Raw genomic sequence first — 21,590 nt, forward strand, 5'->3', positions numbered from 1 at the left:
GAGAACAAGGATTTGTACTTATTGGTGTACCTCAAGAGTTCAGTGGTACTCGAGGGAATATCCATCACATCATGGAATTAATTTGGAGATATTGTCTTTGAAAACATGAAACATTGAAACATGTTTTACTCAAAGTGAAAACCTCTGGTACGACAGAAACAGTTCATTATAAGTATTTGAATTGATCGATTGAAGTCGACCCCCAAAAGCCCGCAAGTTGGTAGAAAGTAAACAATTCAAAATAAAAATGTGTTACCTATATATATATATATATATAATATGTCTATCATTCATTTTCGACCGCTTTATCCCTTACTGGGGTAAGGTAAAACTTTATTGATCCCTCAGGAGGTCTCCTTCGTGGGGAGACTGGAGCCTATCCCAGTATCATAGGGCGAGAGGCAGGGGACACCCTGGACAGGACGCCAGTCTGTCGCAGGCCACACAAATAAGGACAACCATTCACACACATTCATACCTATGGATAATTTCCCAAAGTTCTCAATCAACCTCTGTATGTTTTTTGACTGTGGGAGGAAACCGGAGTGCCCGGAGTAAACCCACGCAACACGGGGAGAACATACAAACTCCATATATATGTGTATATATATAATGAACTTCAACTCTCCTGACTCGCTCACACATTTCAAATGTTGAAGTCTTCCTCTCTAAGATGCAATAAGTCCCTTATCATGACCATGTTTTAAACGTATTCCTTTATAAAGTTCTTCCCCGTCTGGAATCTCGAAACAAGAGGTTACGAGAGCGGAGTCCATTATGATAATGGAATAATGGCTTCACTCCTCCTCCAGCCAGTTGTAATCATGCCCCTTTTTTTATACAGCGGGTCCCTTGCAGGTGAAGACTTCCGGGATTGATGACGCGTGGTGACAATCTTTGACGCTTATGGCTATTGATGATGTTATTCTATTCGTTTTTCTCTTTCTCTGTAATTAACATTTAGGATCCTATTAAATACATTTCACGTATAATTCTACAGTGTCTTATATCAAATTATTTCCATGTCGTTTTCCCTAAACTCCCATATAGAATTAGCCCCTATGGAATTAATTATTTTAAAGCAGCACTATGTAACATTTTGACATATATTGTCCCCTGTATTTTCTGTAATCATTTTTAAAAGGTCTCTATCCGTTACTTTAATGATGCTCTTGACTTTGCAACTTCGCCGTTGGCAACTTGCCTGGAGAGTCTGTGAAGATTAAACTAGAAACTGAATAAATTGCAAATTGCAACGGCGCAACGGAATAGCAAAGACATTGCACTGTTATGACACTAGGTGAGCCAGACTTTTTTTATATATACATTATTGTCACTCGGAAAAACATTATTATTGATTTATTATGGAATTTTACTATTGTAGTGTTGAAATAGATTCATTGCTGTTTCATTAATTTATAAAACATACTTGAATATTTTATTTTTTTCGGTGAAGTCGTTTTCAAAAAAAGACAATTTCCGTTACGAGTCAAAAAAGAACCCGGCATGATGGAGCTTATACATGAGGATACACACAAAAAAAAACTCCTCATCATCAATAGAACACAGATAACACGATTCACCATGACATGGAAGCGTCTCTGCTCCCTCATGAAATATTCATGTAGGCATGTGCGGAAACTGAGCGTATTCAAAAAAGAAATGCTGACTGAGAAAATGACTATTAATAGGTGAGAAGGAAAAGCCTGAAACTTTGATCTGGAGTCTTTGAACAAGACATCCGGGACGGAAAAAATACTATATGAATAGGAAGTATACGCTGTTTTTGTTTAAGAAGGTGGCATATACAGTAGCTCTATAGAAGACATTGGGCAACCGGCCTGTATTTGTTGTTTCTGAACTGAAAATCTAACTTTCTTCATTTCTTTTAGGCTTTTAAAAAAAAAGTTTGTTGGTCTTTTTTGGGAATTTGTCTTGCCGCTCTTATTTTTGAAAAAAAAGAATAGTTTTTGTGTATTTTATTGTCATATTTTTTTATTTTAATGTTGATTTTCCCCCCTCTTTTTTTAACAATTGATTTTGGCTTGACGGTCCCTTACCATAGTTAAAGTGTAATGTCAGTAAAATGTCGCAAATCTGCAACATTTTTCAAACGTCTCCTGCTCTGGCATATGTTCACGTAGAAACACCATTCAAACTTTAAAATGTAGATAAAAGTCCAAATGAATCACGGGGGGATTTGACTCTTTTACAGCTTTCATATTTCTTTCGTCACAGGGCAAAGCGCACAGCCCACCCTCACGATCTCTCGGCGTGGAATTGTCTAGTATGTTTTATAGTTCTATAAATTTCATACCTGATATGAAATGTCATAAAAACCACAAAGTTTTCCTCCCCTTAACCCTTTGGTTTGACAAACTTTCTACTTATGTGAATGTACTTTAAAACGGTTAAAACTGGAGTCCGTTTCCGTCGCTCCAACGCGACGTCACCTCCGGGTCTTAATACTTTGCTTTATGGAGAAAAAAAGGTCAATGTAGAGTGTAACGGGTCGTTTATACGCCGCTTCAAGTCAAACAAAGATGCAAGCTTTTGCGATCGATCGGACGCGCTCTTTGCCGGCAGCTCTACAGGTCGATAGCTCCGGGAAACACGGTCCCGAATGATAGAAAGATCGCTATATTTAAGGCAAATTTCCGGCCCGGGAAGGCCTCCCCCTATCGCCCTATTGGTTCCTTCAAACTCCCTGTGTCACGATATCCTGTGGAGAGTCCTTCCTACTTTGTTTCCTTTTCTAATCATTCAAATGTTCTTTGGTGAGGGTTACTGTCTCCTAGTCCCCCCCTCACGGGTGTGTCCCTGTTTCGTTCTTTTGATCCACGACCCAAGGTGTGAAAAGGTCAGACAAACACGTTTAAATAACCGTTGTCATGACTCTACGTCTGTTCCAAGCTTGCCTTGAAAACGGTGTGTCAGTCTGGAGTGAAATGTTGATTGTGAATGTGTATTCAAACTTTAAGCTCTTAGATGAAGCTAGTCATTTATACTTTATATTTTGATCATCTTTTTAACATTAATTTAAGTATGGCGTATACGTATAGTGTATAATAATTTTTAATCTAACAACTTATTGATATTCACAAAAAAATAAAAATACAGTATCATCTTTAGATAGATAGGATGACAAATAAACTAAAACATGCTTAAACCTGTGTCAGTCCAGCCGTAAGAGTCTTCATCAGGAGAGGAAGCCTGGAGTGAAGCACATACTACAAGTTCAAAGAAAGTTTAGCACAAAAAAATATACATATTTAAGAATCCGCCAACACTAAAACTTAGTCCAGAGTTCATAAATAGACCAGAACAGAAAAGTCCGAAAGAACAAAGAGGGCTTGGTGTGGGTAGTTTGATAACTCTGGCTGCTCTGAAGAGATTGGAAAATATATATATAAAGAAAAAAGTACATCAAAAGAAGCATTAAGGGGTGAGCAGAAAACAAGCGTTGAACAGTTCAGGGAATGGGCTTGTTTTGAGCAGAACCGTAGATTAGTTGATCAAAGTCAACCGAGGTGAAGCTCGCCATAAGTGACTCGGACAGACGGAAGCAATCGACCAGATCGCGAGATATCGCGCTCGTCTGTTTACCCCGTGTCCCGGCACACTCCGGCGACGGGAACATACTAATCCTTAAACCTCTCTCACTTCATCGTCCTTGTCGAATATGTGCTAATGGTGTTGGAGGGAAGAGTGAGAATCCTTCGCTAAGTAATTCGCGGAGAGTGCGAGTCGAACGACGGAGAGCGAGCCTGGCAAAGCTACAGCGTTTCACTGCAGTGGTTTTAAAGCCTTTAACGTGATTTCGCTCATCCTATTAAAGACATATCCACGGATAGAGGGACCGTACTGGAGGGAGGGGAAGAAGGATGGAAAGGGAAAGTGAGAGGGAGGAAGATCAAATGGATGTTTAATGTAGAGAACAAATCATCATCCCGGTGTCGTTGATTCAAGCAATCAGAGTTCTAACTGCTCTCATCCGTCACCTCCGTAGATTGGACTGAGTGACCTTTGGAGGCTCGACCGCTCTGAGCACCTCGGCCTTTGTGCGGCGCAAATCTGTTATTAGTGCAAATAAGGAACGGTTAGTTGATCGTTTCTTAACCTCCGTCTACCTCTTACAGCAGTTTGTCGTTTCACTAAGAATCCTGGCGCCTCATGTACGAAGAAGTTCATGGATAGTCTACTAAAAACGGTCTAATCCAGAAAATGGTGCACGCACAGAAATATACAACAAATACAAGCACTTTTTATTTGTACATCCCAATTAACGTAGAATTAATCGCAGACTTGTTCGTCCCTTTCCACGCCCTCATTTACATATTGAAAGCATATTTAAATGAAGAAGGGTCCGTGATTCTTCTCTCCACGATAAGAAAAAACAAATGAAAACATGTATAAAAACTGGACTTAAAGTTTATATTCTTTCTTTTTAAACATTTCTGACATGGATCACATACTTACATTTTAATGAGTGCAGACAAGCTCCTGTGTAAATGTTTATATTTTACATACACAGTTATTAAGGCGAATCATTTATTTACAGAGAAGATCCGGGGGTTAGTTGAAACATCTTGAAATGGAGTTTAACAAGAATAAACTGTAAATCAGTAACTTAAAGCAGTGAGTATTGTTAATGAAGATGATCTGATCGTCTGAGCTTTATATGAAGTTGTTGTGTAGCTGCGCAACACCCCCCCAAATTATTATTAGATTTATAAAATAAAAGCGATTTGTTTACAAATCACAAATGAAAAAATCATGTGACGGTGTATTTATATAAGTGTGTTTGATCACATGAGGGAAACGGGCTTCAGCTGCTTTCATTCTGCAGCTTCACTTTTATAAAACTGACGTGATGTTGTTTCACAAGAACGTCTGTGACTCTCGTAGAGAAAGACTTGAAGCGATCAGACGTCATTTTGTTCGTTATATTATAAAAACAAGCTCATAATTCGAAACTGAAGTGTAGTGAAGTTAGTGAGTACTAATAAAACCTACTACTAGTACAATAGGGACGACCATTTATATTAGTTTGGAGTGACAAGATTTTGAATCAGCGAGTTGAAATTGGACGCCGGGTTGTTTGTGGTTCTCACTAAAGAAAGGTTAGAGAGTTTGTCCTCTATTAACACTACCCCTCACAAAGGGCCAATAAATTATCCATCGCAATTAAAGATGTGAGCCACCGAAAATGATAGTTTAATAGTCATTTGTAAGATTTGATCAAAAACCTTCAAAGAAACTGTATTTAAAACGTCTAATTTAATTAGTAATTTAAGAAATTAATTACGTTTTAAGTGTCTCCAAATGACTCCTTTTGAAAGTTCGAATGCTTTAAAAAACCAGGATTAAAAATGTACTTGATAACTACATGAATGATTTATGCCGTAGCCTTGTGTAACCTCTGCTTCTGAGGTTTTCTCTGACATACAGGCAACCTCCAGGACTAGCTTAGAATTCAAAATTGAATTATATTCAGTTGGATTACTGTAAAAGCTTATAAAATGTAAAATGTATGCAAACGTTTTGGCACCCTTGACTATTTTCCATTCGTTTAGAAATCATTATGTGTTTCCATACGTCAGCTGATTGACACAGGGATGTTTCAGTTACATTAGGTTTATTGGATTCTGGATGAAGGTATTTTTGACTATTACTCTTTACAAAACATCTCCAGTTCGGACAGGTTCTGAAGGTTCTTTAAATCTTCCGACAGATTCTCTATGATGTTCAGGTCTTGGGACTGGGACGGCCATTTCAAAACTCTGGGGTAAAGATACTTTCAAAAGATGTGTGTGTGTAAAACAAGTTTGTCTGTGCCTATATTTTAACATTTGTGTTTTTTAGATTCGTCCTGAAATCATCTATGATGAAAAACTGACTCCAAATTTTAAACTAAAAGTACAAATCGTAACATTATGCGTCTGTATCAAAAGTACGAATCACAACTAAGACTTAAAACTGTCAAGAATACATCAAAAGAGTCGTAGGTATTATATATCGAGCCAGGATACAATGATTTGTCAGGACACAACTTGTCTTCTTGCTAATGAATATTTAACTTCTATTTCTTATTTACATATTTATTCTGTACTGACACCACAAATAAAAGTTTGTTATTCTGATATTTGATTCTTTATTTATTTACGCCAATAAATCACTCTGAAAACACGTAATCCTAAATTATGTTTATATTAGTTTAGAACAAAATAAAAGTTTGAATCATGTTTGAGGTTTGCCCGTTCCATGCTGCCAAAATGATGTTGGGTTGCAACTTATGCAAAAATTGTACTAAAAGGAATACAATTCTAAGTTTGTCTCTCTGCTCATTTTTGGCAGTTTTTTGTCACAGCTGTAATTCGTACTCTTGATACAGAAGTAGGTCTGGGTGTTGTACGTTGGGTCTTCTGTGGCACCGGCCAAAGTGCTTTGGTAAAACCGATCAGAAAATGCTTTGTCGACCAAAGTTTCAGTACCAACCCGGGAACAAAACATAATAATCTTTGGATTTCTGGAGAAAAATGCGACAAAGTAAACATCTATTGTGAACATTGTTAGACAGTGTTCTTTTGCGTTTTAATTTGTTATTTATTTTACCATATATTTACCATATATCTTGAGAGGAAATGTAACAAAGCTAAACAAATCTACTCAATATTTGTACTTTGTGTTACTTTATTTTTTTTCTGTTAGAATTAATCTCATGCAATTGGTATCTAAAAAGTATGGTTGATTAATCGGTATCGAAGTGAAGGTATCATAAATCTTTGATCGATGCCCGTAACCGAAGTGTAAAATTCCGATTCATGCTCAAAATTTTGAAAATGTAACTTTTTAATGTCATAATGTCATAATGTTTGTGTATGTGGTAGTCATTTGTTTTTGTTAACGATTTCATGACGTATCTGAAATTACACAGACATTTGACAAATAGGAACAGATTTCATCCAATTCAAAAATATTGAAAATCACAGATGTATTTTTGAAAGTTTCATTACCCAATACAGAACCCTGTATTTGTTTCTCTACTGTGTGTTGCTTTGTCTTGATTAGAAATCCTGCTCCCTCTTCAATTTTGTTACTGATTCTTGAACATTATTCTCAAAGTGTGGGGATACCAACTTTTGTACTAGATCTGGTTACACAGCCCAACAGCATGATGGAACCTCAACCCAATTGTAGCCTACATTAGGCCCCGTGTTGTTATCTAATAACTCAATCTTTGTCCAAAGCATCTTGTTCCAAAATAAAGCCAGATTTTCCAAACCATTGACAGCGAGATGAAGTTCTAGGGCTGTGTCCTAAATCGGGCACTTCTGCACTTAGACTAAGTATTTTGAGTGCATTTGGGTCCGATTAGCAGTGTGCGAAAAATGTTGTGCGCACTGAAATGACTAGAAAATTGAGAGTGGATGGAGGGACACTTTGCGCTTGATGGAGTCTACTGACTCCTTTAAGAAACATCTTAAGACGTTTCTATTTGTTCAGGCTTTTCCTTGAATTTCTCGAACTCCTGTGTTGTTCTCGGTGTTGTCTTGATATTTGAAGTATGTACTGTTTTGAGTATTGTTTTGATTGTTAAAGCGCTTTGTGACCCTGGTCTCGAAAAGCGCTATATAAATAAATATTACTTACTTACTTACTTACTTACACTTTCTCCCCTTAACGGCCGCCATCTTGGTGACGTAGATGACGCTAAACGGAAGCTACGTCACTGACGACGCGTCTTCAGAGAAGATACTGACGAAAATGTCCAGAGAAAAACACTAATTTTAACACAAACAACAGAATGAAACACAACTTAATAACTTGTTTCGGTTGACGGAAAGCACTGTCAAGTGTCGGCGATAAAGTTCCAACGACTGGTTGCACCACGTTAAAAAGTAGAAGAAGAAGAAGTGTGTAGTGTTTGATTTGAGACAGTACTACCCTGTCGAAATCTGTGTGCTGCACAAGTAAGTGCACTGTCTTACAGTCTACTGTAAAGCAGTGCACTTAGAGAAGTGTGCGATTTGAGACACAGCATAGGTCGTTGTCTATGGCTGTTCTCACGATCCTTTGCATTTGTCTTTCTGATATGTTGGTCTTCCATTTCTGGTCAAGAAACTTCCATGTGGTCTTCCACATCGTACGGAAGTCTCCGAGAAAGCTGAGATCTCTCCGATGATGTTGAACAATCTTTGCTTTCGGGTCAAGTGAGTGTCTTTAGGCGCCCCATATTTTCCACTCTTCAAAGTGAAAACACATCTTGGCCACCTTAAGTACCTTTTTCTTATGATTGAATGCACCTGTGTATGGAATCCGAGGTCGAATTAAGCCGCTTTTGGAGTAATTATGGTTATTAAAGCCAACAAAATGATCAGGTCATTTTCTTTCTACATCTGATTTAATTTCATACACTGTCATATTGCTACGATATAGATTTTTTTTTTTCTGATAAATCTTCCAGTACAAAGCTTTCATTAATCTATCTCAACTTTTTCTTTCACTATTCTGTATCATTGTATATTTGATTTTCATTTTAAATGTCATTTTCTAACGAGGTGCTAACAGCTGAAGAAATATTTGATCTAAATTAGGGGTAAGTTGTATAAAATATACTTGTCGAAATAAGAAGTTTCTTATTCAGAATAATTAGAAAAAGGATGGTTATGCCACTGTAATAATTGTGTGAAGACAGAGTTAATTATTATGTAGTCTCAGAGGGGTTTCCTAAACTTCCAATCGTTTTAATTTTCTAAAACACGGCATTTTTAAATATCACTCTTTAACCATCTTTTAACAAGAGGTTTTTACTCATATTTTCCATCTCATGGGCCTCATAAACTGACAAATCCGACCTCCAGGTCTTGAGTTTGGAACGTGTGCTATAGAGTAATAAGATCATAGTATCCAGAAATTTTATGAATGGTCAAAATGCACAGAGAAAAAAGGGAATTGTATCGAGTCTCAGAAAGTGTCTACATCGAGGCACCTTCATGTCCTTCCCTGACAAACACTGCCCTGGTTGTCTTCGCACCAGACAGTGTTTGGGAAACAAAGACGATCCAGATACGTCAGTCACTTCCCGTCTCCCGACGCACTTCCTCTGCAGCCGTGGCCCGGCAACAACACACAGCAGCCTTCGCAGTAGTCGTCTCACGACACAACAGTGTGCACTAAAAAACCAGGTCACAGCAGATGACGAATCGGTAGATCCTGTTTTTAGAACGTCAAAGAAAATGACGAGAGGGAAGCAGACAATCAGTCAGATTTAAAAGACGGATTCTGACGGAACAAAAACCATCTCAAACCATATAAATTCCAAAATCTCATATAAAAAGACACATTTAAAAAACAAATTAAAGGACAAAAGTTCAAGACAAAATAATCTTTAAACAAAGATCTTTATTTGGGTCAATGAGACACCACGGACTGGAACCAGGGAGATAATTTAACAACTAAAATTGATTGCTTCCAGGTGTAGGGGTCAAAATAGGGGAGGGACACAGAAGAAAAAAAATGTAAAAGAATAAATAAATGACATCACAAAAGTTACCAAAAACAGGCTTTCTTCCACATCTATACAAGTGAAAAATTTGATCTAATATAGATTTCAAAATCTGATTAAAACGAAACCAAAACACTTTATTTAAAAAAACAAATAGAAGGACCAAAAGTCAAGAAAAAATAATCTTCAAACAAAGACCTTTAAACTTTGGTCGATGATACACCACGGACTGGAACCAGGAATATAATTTAACAACTGGAAACTTGATTGCTGCCAGGAAAAGTCAAGCAAAAATAACCTTTTAACTTTTACACAATGAAGAGATGAATCAGTAATAATATTGTTAGATAGCCTTCAAAAAACATTTATACATGGCCAGATTTATCATGTAATTTTGATGTCACTGGGGCCGCATAGATGGAGCCAGAGGTCACATTCGGCCCCCCGGCCACACTTTCCCAGGTCTGCTATAGAGAGATTAGAATTTCTCATTGATCTACTGATAATAATGAAGTATTTATGTATATATTTTTGCTAATATAATTCCTCCACCTTGATGTTACTGCATGTGTGATTGTTACACTGAGATGTCATCATAAGAGCTAATAGAAGAAAGTGCTTTTAGATGGTCCTGTGGTGAGAAACACTGTTTTATTGAGGAACCAGAGGTCCTGGAAATTTAATGAGTGCGATGAAGAAAAAGAACAAAGGTAAGGCAGTTGAGAATCTTTTTCTATGATTTAAACACTCTTTACTGCCTTTAAAAAAAATCCCATTTTTCTCGATTTACATCAAGAAAATAAAAAGGATTGATCCTTAATAATGGTTGGTCATTTATAGGAGGAAAGCGGGGTGTCCACGATTGCAGTAGCTGTTTGTTTCCAGCAGAGGAAGCTGTTCTCCTACAGCTGTGAGGGACAAACGGCCATGTCTTCTTCAAAGCATCTTTGAAGTGGATCTCGCTGCTGAGCTCAGTCCCCAGTGTGGCCTGATGCACGGACATGACTCTCTCTTTCTGCCCGGATTCGCAAGGCAGGCGAGAAGAACCATGTTGAAGAAAAACCCGATCGGAGCAAGAAAAAAAATTCATGACATTTTATTTTGCATTTTATACTATAGAAGGCGTAAAGACCGGGGAGTTCTGGTCCTTATTTATACGCCACAATGTCCTAAAGTGATGCCTGAGGGTGGCCTATCAGCTTCCCTGCAGCATGTATTTACCGCTGTAGTGTTTCGTTACTGTTGCAGCAGAGTACCACGTGGTGATTGGGCTGTGCGAAACTGAACCAGCATCAGAAAAGAAGGGTCAAAATTCAGGATTCAGTTCAGGAAGTACGTCCAATTCTGAGCTCTCTTAAGGTTGAGACCACTTCAGGTATCGGGTGAATAAAGTACCGAAAACCTACATTTTCTTCTGAGCGTTGACCTTTAGAAACATTCCTTCTGACTGAGGCATCGTGACACCTCCAGGAAGGAGATGATCCGTTTCCCCCTGATTGGATGAAATCTGAAAAAAAAACCTACTCAACGAAAAGAGACATTTGAAATTCCTTTCAGTGCCCAAACATCTTTCACAGGCTCAACAACAAACATCTTCAGAAAATATTGGGTTGCCCTCTGGCTAAGCTCATCCCCCCCCGCACCCCTCATGACATGTGCAGTAGAGAAGATGTGCCACTTTTCCTGCTGCCTCACTGTAATAACTTCTTTCTATACAGATTTTATGTTTCAGTCATGTTTCTTCATCCGACGGATGACCTTATAAAATAACGGATCTCACGATGACTCAAACTCAGTGATTAATTATAGTTTAAATGTTATATCCTTGCACCGTTGTGAAGGAAACGAATGTTAATTGGTTGTTTTTCACTCAGTTTAGCATTTACTTTAAAATATAAAGCTCGACCTTGAGCTCCCCAGACGGGATTATCTCCATATCTTGTTTCAAACAGAATCACATCAAACAGAAATGGTAGAAAGCTTTTTCTTCGTAACTTTTGATAACTTTTGTAACTTTTTTTGTTTTGTTTTTTTGTCGTTTTGTTTTCTGTGTTCTTCTCCTATTTTAGATTCTCTGTTTTCAGGTTAAAAATCCCCTACCAGGCAGCAATCAACACCAACTGTTACATTATCTTCCTGGTTCCAGTCCGTGGTGTCACATCGACCCATACATCATGCTGGTGACATTGACCTCCCTGTTGTCCTTCAATTTTCTTTTTAGCTTTTTAGAATTATTATCCATGCGTTTTCCTTCTTTATTGCTTTCTATTCTGTCGTACACTTGTGTTGATGGATATGATTTTTTTAGTTTCCATTTTCAGAATCAGAATTAGAAACTTTTATTGCCAGTGTTGTGGTGTCGGTACAGAATAAACGAATGAACGAAGATAACCCACAAAATAAGTAATAGATAAAACAAAACCAAGCACCAAGTTTCCATCAATTTGTTATTACATTTGATTGTTTTTTCTCCAGTCACTACACACATTTTGGGAATTTGTGACATTTGTTCTCTATCATGCCTCATATTTTGTAGCTCAAGTGGATGTAGATCAGTACGTTTGTACTTTAACTTTTTTCTTTTAATTTATTAACTGCTGACTACTTATGTCTTTTGATTTAAAAAGTATAAATATTTTATATGTGATTTACCCAATTCTTTTAGCGTTAGCATGTGATTCACATGTTGTGTGTGTCCTATATGTTTAACATTTTCTCGAGATGATATGATAACAGTAGAAAATTCAATATTTAAAATAGGTAATTCAATTTTTTTTTTTTTTAAATGCAAATAAAAATCATATCTAATTTTCCTAATGTTATCTATTGTTTGTATTTATGAATTTCATCCAATCACAATCATTTGTAAAAAAAAGTCTGATTAACTAATCGTTATAAACAAAACAAACTGTTGAAAAAAAAGAAAGAAGAAAAATCTCACATGAGTTATTTATAGACCACCTCTCAACTGTGGCTCCTCCCAATGCTTCTGTTAATCCCTGACCAAAAAGGACATTTAACCCCTCTGTTTTTTTTTTATTCAGGGTCCCTTCCTCGGATGAACATTGTCAAGAGTCATCCAGTGGTGTGTCCCGCCGTTAACCTCATTACATGGCTGACCCACCACAGCTGGATCCTTCTGCACACTGGCACAATGGGTTCTGGATGTCACCACTCTGGGTGAGCCTTAATTCTGGCCCACGGAGCTGTTTGCACAATTTGGGGCTGATTTATGGGCGAGTTTACTGAAACACATGCAAACCAGTTAGGGATGTGGTTAGGATCTTCAGGTCACCAAGTTGGTGGCCACAGATGAGAGCGGGTACACAGATGGTCTGGTCTTTAGGCTCTTTTTTGGTCACCATGACAGCATTACGCCTCGATCCTTCAGCGGCTGGATTCACAGTCGAATGGAAAGTCATAGGGATCAGATTCTGCTCCTCTGAATCAAAGACCATGGTTCTCAGTCAGGGAAAAAAAAGCGGAATGTCCTGTCCAGTCTGAAGGAAAGATACTCACAGTATCAAGAGGCTTAATAAAAGCATTTAAAATTCATGATGAATACAGAAACTTAGACTGTAATCATGTGGCCTTTATTAAAAAAAAAGAAAATGTTTCATACAGAGAGCTAATAATTTATTGCATAAATAATAATATTAATAATTAACAAAAGTTGTTTTTTATGATTTTTTTTTCCCTTGGTCCTTTTGGTGAATATATGTTGCTGCTCAAAATAATATAGATATTTAGAATGAAAAGTAATGATTTTAATTTAATTTTTTTTAATTAAATGTTTTTTGAATATTTATTTAAAGGGTTACTAATGTGAAAACCCAACTCACTCACATGTTTCAAATGTTGAAGTCTTCCTCTCCAAAATGCAGTAAGTCCCTCATCATGACCATGTTTTGAACTTATTACTTCATAAAGTTCTCCCCCGTCTGAAATCTCTGCGAACGAAAGGTTACGAGAGCGGAGTCCATTATGGCGTAATAATGGCTTTGATCTGCCCTCCAGCCAGCTGTAATCACACCCGCTTTGTTTATACAACGAGCACCTTGGAGGTGGAAACTTCCTTGATTGATGACACGCGGGCACAGACATTAATCTTGACCAATCACAGCAGAGTGGGCGTGGTTCTGGTAAGCAAGATTTAATCTCCAGAAAGATTTTTCAGTGGGTGGGGCTTAAGAACATTTTCTAATGAAAAGTTTGTACAAAAAAGAAGGATACTGATGAGTACAATAGAGTCCAAAATATTTTTAGGAAACACTTAAATCAACTGTAAAGGTTTTAATTATCGAGATATTTTTACTGTTTAATTCTTAATATTTTAGGTCGACTACAGTCCAGGATTAGAGTAAAAAAAACACAGAATATTTGGGTATTTGATCCATTTCTATTGACTTTACTTCCCCTGCTTTTGTCATCATCTGAAACTCTATCCAGAGTCGAGAGAAACTCTGTCTCGCCGTCCCTCGATAAAATATTCCAGAGTGATAGAGACAAACATCAACAATTTATGCTTCCAGCTGTCAAAACACAGTTTAGTGGAGTGTGCATCAATCTGAACGGGGATCTCAATGCTTTCTTGAATCTCTAGTGTCTTGGGCGTTTGAATTTAAGAGCCGGACAAGACGCTCATCCATCCACAAATCTCCATTTCCTCGTACGCTCGCATTATGATATCAGTGCCAATATCATCTTTCTAGTGGTGATTAGCAGGGTTTCCGATGAGACTTGCCCCCTTCTAACGCCCCCGTGTAGGCGTTCTACTTCACCGCTTGTACAAGAGCGGCTGACATCTAGATTGAGAGCCTCAGCTTTCGATTTTGTCATAGAGAAGTGAAGGTAATGTGCGCTGTGCTGATTCCTTTGAGGAATCTCATGCTTCATTGTTCCCTCACTCGAGGGGTAAATAGTGAGATGCTCGGGCGAGAAAAAAAACGAGGTTTGTTTTCAGTGTTTTTCTTGTGACTTCGTGTTTTCCTCGTGGTCCTTTGATGGAGGTGCATTATGTGGAGGATTCTGAATCAATGGAGGGTGTATTGTGAAACAGAAGTAATATTCCAGCTCAGAGCGGGTCCACGACGTGCTTCACTAATAGATATTTATAGTTCTCTGGAACAATCTTAAATATAGATTTTCTTTTTTCCTGAACAATTCCTTAAGTCAAGGCTTTATTACAAGAATACAGATATTACAGGCGAGCAGTATATGGAGGGATTTGGATGTTTTTAAATCTGTCTTTTTGGACGAAGATTGTCTTCATCTTCATCACTCGGCTCGCTACATTTAAATGGATTTACATGTGGAAAAGAAAGGAACTGATAACTATAATTTCAATAAGGTTGTGTTCGGATTATCAAAATAATCTCATAATCTTAAAATCCAAATTAGATATATCATAGTTTAAATTGAACAACAAAACTTGGCATTTGGAACAAATCCTCTAGAACTGTCGGGAAGCATGTGCAAAAGAAGTTTGAGTTATCGTTGTGCATTTTGGAATAACCTACACTAAAAGTAACCCAAAATTCAAACCTCACTCATTTTCAACTCACCCTAATGTCGACCAAGGGTTGGGATTATTTTCGGAGTAATCTGTTTCTTTTTAGAGTTATAGACAAAAATTTGTGTTTATTTTAATGAAGCGACTTTGGCCAAAAAGACACTTAAAAACATCCAAATACCTCGGTGGGGCTCGTCTGTAAAGTCCATCTTGTATTGAAACCTTGAAGAGAAGAATTTTTCCGAAAAATAAATAAAACAAGTCAATATTTTACGCTCGTTTGTGGCAGACGTTGAAAGACTATCAGCGTTATAAACCGGAAGTACTCAGAGTAAATATCGCAAGCGCTTCCAGAGTCTATTGTCTACACTAGAAGTGCTCGGGATATTACCCAGAGTACTTCCTGTTCATATGGATTTCTACTGTCTGCCACAAACAAGTTTAAAATATAGACTTGTTTTATTCTTTCCGGAACATTTCTTCTGGTCGAGGCGTCAATACAAGATGGACGTTACAGACGAGCACAGAGGTATTTGGAATTTGTTTAAGTGTCTACTTGGAGGAAGTTTATCCCTTTGCGCTCAGTCGCTACATTAAAATGAACATATATTTTTATATATAACTCCAAAAAGGAAGTGGTTGCTCTGAAAATAATCCCATTACCCTTAGTCGACATGAATTTGTGTGTAGAAAATGAGTGAACTGTTCGTTTAATTTGTTTTTTTAATGTTTTTTAATTAAATATTTCCAGCTATTTTGTTGAATAATCAAATTCATCGTAATCCCAATTGCCACCTGGTCAATCATTTTTCACCTGAAAAACGCTTTCATTTATTGTCAATATCACCTGAAACTATTGCCTTTTTGGCTTTCAAAAGAATGTGTCTAAAAAATTCCAATAGATCATTTTTGCATTTTTATCAATACATTTCTTTCCTTTTTTTTTTTTTACATATTTATTGTTAACAATATGATTAACAATTTCCCATGTCTACCGTGGGATACATACATAAAATAAACCAAGAATCTCGTTTTGCAACTTTAAAACCTTGTTGAAAAAACGATGACAAACTGTTGTTATTCTGTCAATAACGGTCATTACATCTCACTACACATGTCTCAATTCAACACCTGCATAAAAAAAACCCCATCAATTGTTGCGTTCAATAGATATATTCGTCATCCTATTAGGAGACGTGAAGGAAACGTGACGTCAGAGCGGTGGTGAAGATCACCATCTTAAAAAGAAGAAACACCGCTGAGAACTTGCGCTTATGGCGACGTCAGCGCATCTCCTTGAATTATGCGCTCACTCCTTCGTCATGACAACAAGATGTGAGATTGAATATTGACGAGAAGACACGGAGAGAGAGAGAGAGAGACCGCACAGAGAGAGAGAGAGAGAGAGAGAGGGAGGAAAGAGAGAGAGGGAGAGACAGAAATCCTCCATCCACGCAAGCGCGCAATAGCAGAGACTGGACACCTGATTTTTTTTTGCGGGGTGTCTGTGGATCTCTTTCACGTCCTCGTCCATCCTAACCAACGCTGCTTTTTTTTTTTTTTTTTAAATCAACTTATCGTGGATTTGTTGTGGAACCTAACGCATGGAAAAGGAGGACAGATCCCTGCTTGGACCTTCCTATTCTTGACGCTATACGATCCATCCTTCTTTCTTTTTTTTTTTTCCTAACATTTGTCAAGTCCATCATCGTCTGTTGGAGGGGGGGAAGAAGAAGAAGAAAAAAAGAAGGGATGTTCGGAGGACGAGCCGGTGGGGGGGCAGCGTGAGATGTGTTTTTTCGTGGGGGGGGAAAAAGCCGGAGGAAAAACCGACAAGGTGCACCGATGAGATGAGAGAAGAAATGGCCTAGTTACAACCAAAAAAAAGAAAAAAAAGAAAAACATTCTCCAGAAGAGAGGACACGGGGAGGAGAAGAAGAAGAAGAAGAAGAAGTGCACATGCCTTGGCCTCCATCGTCAGCGTCATCCTGCTAAATCCAGTCTTTTTTAGGTAAGACATATGTTCACCAGCACCTCCTGGTGATGCTCGGGTTTTTCCTTCTCCTCCTCTCTCTCGCTCCTCAAGAGTATGCGCAAATCCGCGCAAGGCTTGAGGTGACGGTGCACATTGCGCACACTTTTCGTTTTTTGACGCACTGTCACAATATTTAAAAAAGAAAAAAGGAAAAAAATGTTGTTAATATATCACATTTTTTTTCTTCTTAATTCTCCTCTTCGCCGTTTGATTGGCTGTCCTGTTGATAAGCTGTCACATCAGAGATGATGGCTTCAAGTCATTCCCCAACCACAGGGTAATATTCACGGGCTTTAATTGGGGGGGCTCATCAATCTGACAGGGCCCGGGCTCTCGCCCCTCGCTCTCTCTCGAAGCGTGAAGGGAGTGTAATGATAATAACGGTGTTATTACGGTTTTTGACGACTGCGTTACCCGCTGTCATTGCACAGCCTGTATAACCCAAAAGATGTCTTGAGAGAGGCCTTCAAAAGATGTACCCCCCCCCCCTCTCGCTCCCCCCCACCTTGTTAACCAACAGACACCCACACGGGGGAAGATGCAGATCGTGGATTAAATGCATCCAGAGGAAAAAGGCTCCATTAATATTCAGCTGTGGTTGGGCAGTGCTCGGTTAATGGCAGACAACAGGACCTCTGTTCGGACAGGTCGTGGATGAGGAATGGTCTGTTTCGGATGTGTTTCCACAAGACCATCTTTCTCCTAAACCAGCTTTTTTTTTTTAAAGAAATTGTGAAGAAAAAAATCCTCCTAAACAATAACGTTAGGTTAGATTTCTCGCTCGTCTTCCTTTCTCATCCCGTGTAGTTAGAGCTGCAATGACCCAGAACTTGGTCATAAAGTAAACGGCACCTCTGTTAATGACCTCATTCTTGGTCAAGAGAAACATGATTTTTTTTTTTTTTACATTTATGGTGTGTTTTAAAAAGGAAAAAATAAATTGTTGAACAATGAGCCACATTGTGTAAACGATGCTAATTGACCCGTCAAGTCGATATAGTCCACTCTTAGATAACAGCTGATCAAAGTGACTTGATAAGAAATATATATAAATAAAGGATCGTTTGCGAAGCACGATGTAAAATGGAGACTTGGAATGTCTAAATTAAAGGTATAATCTTCAGGTCTAGCCTTTGGTTCCTTAACTGAGAAAAGGAATTTTGATAATCTAGGTTTTTAACAAATGTATCGTCCACGACAACAGACCATCCCCGCATTCACCGCCAGTTGTAATTCACTTCCATGAATAATACCGAACCTGTTTTTAACACTCAGTGCTGCCACAATTCCATCTTTTTTTTTTGCCTCGGCCTCTGTGTGTGCGTTTCTCTCGCGGCTCTGTCGTCACCGGTGTTGACATAGAAACGCACAAACAATCAAGCCCTTGTAAATTCATCGACACGATCCAAGTCCGAAGAAATTTTGGAACATTTGGCTTAACTTATACCAAATTTTGTTGATTAGACTAATCTTTTTATAGTGGCTTTTTTTGACCAAAACAAACTGTTGTTTTCACAGTGGGTTTCGTTAATTTTACACACAATTATTCAACTACATTATACACCTTTGCTACTTGGAATACGATTGGTTGCTGTTAAATATTTATCACACAAGAAAAGAGGAAAGAAAAATCCTGTTTCTTTCTAAGAAAAAGACGAAGTTTGTATTTAAAACAATATTGCATATTGTGTAATTCTTATTGCTATGTTATGCTTCCTGCTTGTGGTCTTAATAGAAAACAAATGTTTTAACTAGTTCCTGAATCCATTGGTTTCGCAAGTCGATCATCTGTATCAACAACTTTTTACTTCCAAGTCTATTCATTATTTTTAGTTTTTTATTTTGTCGTTCACTGTATATTTCCGAGCAGGGATCTCAAACTCAATCACACAACATCTTTAAGTTAGTCAAGGTCACCAACTGAACTATTCTTTAACAGGAGGTCTGATAGTAATTGTTGTTTTTGACACACAAAATGACACATTTTAAGCTATTTTTCAAGACTTAAAACTTTGGATAAATATGACCATCAGAACTTCTACATTGGCTTCATTTTGTAATTGCACAATGCAATAGTTTTTATCGTCCAAAGCTTTTAGCGTGAAGGGGGTTTTATCTCCTCAAACAGGAAATGGAATATTGAAGCCTGATATGGCCGATTAGATGGAGTACAAATCCGCACGAGTGCAGGAACTTCGAGTTGGTCCGATCCAAACTCATCGGCACCTACTATGTGTACACGCACCAGCAAGATTGTGCGACTCTGCCTGTCGTCTCATTAGACTCGGGATTAAAGAAAATGCTAATAAATGACTCATCCTCCAGCGCCGACACACTATGGCCCAGAGAACTATAAATATATCTATTAGCGAAGCACGTCGCGGACCTTCTTTTTTTAACGCTCTGAGCTATTTTGAATAATTTAATATATGTAAACACAAACAAAACAGATCGTTTGATACAGGAATTTAAATCGTATTTTATCAACAGATTTGTCATTAATTCACTCCTCGTCTCTGGGGGAGAAAATGATACGAATACATACTGCAGGTGTAGAAATCAATAGAAATAAAATCGGTAAATCTGTCGATGTGAGCGACGGAGCTCTGGTTCAACGCTCCTGCCAATTTCTGCAGAGGTAGTTACACAGTGATGTACTGGTGGCTCCAGTCTGTCTGGTTTGAAGAATCCTCCTGCAATAATACGTGTCAAAACTGAGGATATAAAAGAAGATATTTTAGATATTTCCATTACATTATAAAAAATGGTATTCTACTCTAACCATTGACATAAGGAATTTCCATTAGTCAGGTTACACAACATACTTTAAGTCTTATAATAAGAGCTCCTCTATTGGACGAGTTTTTATATGTGGGCAGATCATCATCAAATCTTAGCATTTATATAGCATTAATGATGTAGTTGTGATCAGCTAACAACAAGAAAAATGGCAAAAATGGCCAAAAATTCCTTTTGAACTCGTCATAACTTACTTGTAAATTCATACAACATGAAAAAAAAAAAGTGTAACTAAACCAGTACTAGATCATTTGAGCAAATACAGAGTTGTAAAAATGAAAAATAGAAGGGAATACAAAGAGAACAATCATAGAAGATTGCAGAACAAATAAAGAGAAGACAAACAAATAAGGGACTCAGGAGGACCAAATGGAAGTATAAACAGAAAATACATTAGGTTTAAAAACAGTGGAACAAAAGGATAGAGAAACAAACTGAGGAAGATGTAGTTCTTAATCTATAAAAAAAAAGATCAGTGCACCCGGAAAAAAACCCATAAAAATAACAGTAAGTGAGTGACCAACATTTACATGCAGGAAATGGCAAAATGTGACACTGCGGACTGGAACTTAAATAGTGCCATTTTTTTCAGGAGCATTCGTTCCAATAAGTGAAGGGACGTAGAGGGAAATAACTAAGTAAAAGCAGATCCTGAAAAAATATATCTTTATTTTAAGACTAAATAAAGTGTTAGGTTAATACTGTTTTTTATTTAGTTCTGTCACTTTCAAGTGCTTCAATGTACAACCTATTGTTTCAGTTAGTCTCCTTTCGTGGCTTGCTTTCCAGACAACAGATACCTTTAATGAAATATGTGTCTCCACACTTAATAATGTATTGTTTTTTTTATTTGTTTTGCACCAATTAGTCTCGTTTCTCCTCATTATTATATCACCCCCAGTGTTGAATTGACTTCATGGTAATTATGCTAGCGAGCGATAATTGGAATCAGATCCTGTTTCGCTTGTCCTTTTCTCTGGGATGTTTCCAGATTTGCTCCTCCTTTTTTTTTTTTTTTAAAAGTCCCCAGTATGAGTTGTAGTCCCTGAAGGAGGATAGTGCAGGATGGTGCACTTAGAGAAAGTACGCGTAGAGGGCTGTGGAAGTCCATAAAGAGCTATTGTGCACTTATCAAATGTATACTCCAAATCTACCCACAGGCCTGGTGAGAGCATACTTCGATATCTAGCGTTTCCTCCTCCAGCGTGAACACAAATTGATTGCTTGCTTTGCCTGAAAGGTACAAAACAATTTAGTTTGACTTGAAATACAAACCTTTTGCTTGAGAGAAAAAAAAAGCACATGGTTATGTATGCACTTATCGTAGACTGTATACGATATGGAAGGATTATCAACCATCTGTTACTTAACTATAGTTTTACGCAGTGGCGGTCATCTTGGATAGTCGGATAGTTTTCCCGGTACATAAGGGTTTAATAGCTACCGCTAATACCATGCAAATTCCTACCAAAAAAAGATATATTGGAACTAACTAACCAAAGGATACACATTAGAATGAAGTGTGTTCCTGAAATAAGTGACAAAAAGCCCAGGTTGTAAATATGTGTTTTTCATGGTGTAAAAGTAATTTTATTTAGTTGGTTGTTCATGTGACTTCCAGCCTCAAGTGGACACAAAAATAAACTGCAGGTTTTTTCGCACTTCCGCATTAAGTTTTAACCTTTGTTGTACTGGTTTTTGTCCCTTTAGCATTATCCATATATCCTGAGAGAAAT

At 37.7% G+C, this 21,590-nt stretch overlaps 1 protein-coding gene across 1 annotated transcript in view; it reads left to right on the forward strand.

Moving 5' to 3' along the window:
• Positions 1–16,819: 16,819 nt before the first annotated feature.
• Positions 16,820–21,590, forward strand: part of LOC148066071 (neuroligin-2-like) — an 84,473-nt gene continuing 79,702 nt past the window's right edge. Inside the window, exon 1 of the mRNA XM_087806656.1 lies at positions 16,820–17,031. The gene's annotated coding sequence lies outside the window, so the exon portion shown is untranslated. The remainder of the gene's footprint in view (positions 17,032–21,590) is intronic.

The sequence above is a fragment of the Callionymus lyra genome, chromosome 14 (assembly GCF_982586985.1).
Source record: "Callionymus lyra chromosome 14, fCalLyr1.hap1.1, whole genome shotgun sequence".
NCBI lineage: Eukaryota > Metazoa > Chordata > Actinopteri > Syngnathiformes > Callionymidae > Callionymus > Callionymus lyra.